Source organism: Dendroctonus ponderosae, unplaced genomic scaffold (assembly GCF_020466585.1).
Source record: "Dendroctonus ponderosae isolate FM_Combo_2020 unplaced genomic scaffold, Dpon_F_20191213v2 Dpon_F_20191213_1, whole genome shotgun sequence".
NCBI classification, from domain to species: Eukaryota; Metazoa; Arthropoda; class Insecta; order Coleoptera; family Curculionidae; genus Dendroctonus; species Dendroctonus ponderosae.
In genome coordinates this window covers 39,962,576-39,962,924 of record NW_026017110.1, presented here as the reverse complement: position 1 = coordinate 39,962,924, position 349 = coordinate 39,962,576, and positions in this window count along the sequence as shown.

Sequence of the window (349 nt, the reverse complement as noted above, 5' to 3'; positions counted from 1 at the left end):
AACATTCTCCCCTTAGTTCCTGATGTTGATGATATTCTATTGAAGAATTCCCTGCTACATGTTCCCGTGAAGATACTGAACTCGCAATCATTTCAGCAACTTTGCTTTTTGAAGAGGTACTTTCTTCTATATATCCCTCTGCTACCGTCGAACTTTTCCACTTTACATGTCTTTTTAGAGTTTCAAACGAAGCTCCTGCTTCCACAAGAAGAGTGGACGACGTACGCCGCAGACAGTGGCCGGTGTAACCATCTGCATTGTCCAATTTCAAGTACTTTGCTATAGTTGCAGGTACACTTCCAATAGTATTTTTACCCACTGGTTGTACTGTACAGCGACTATTTCTATA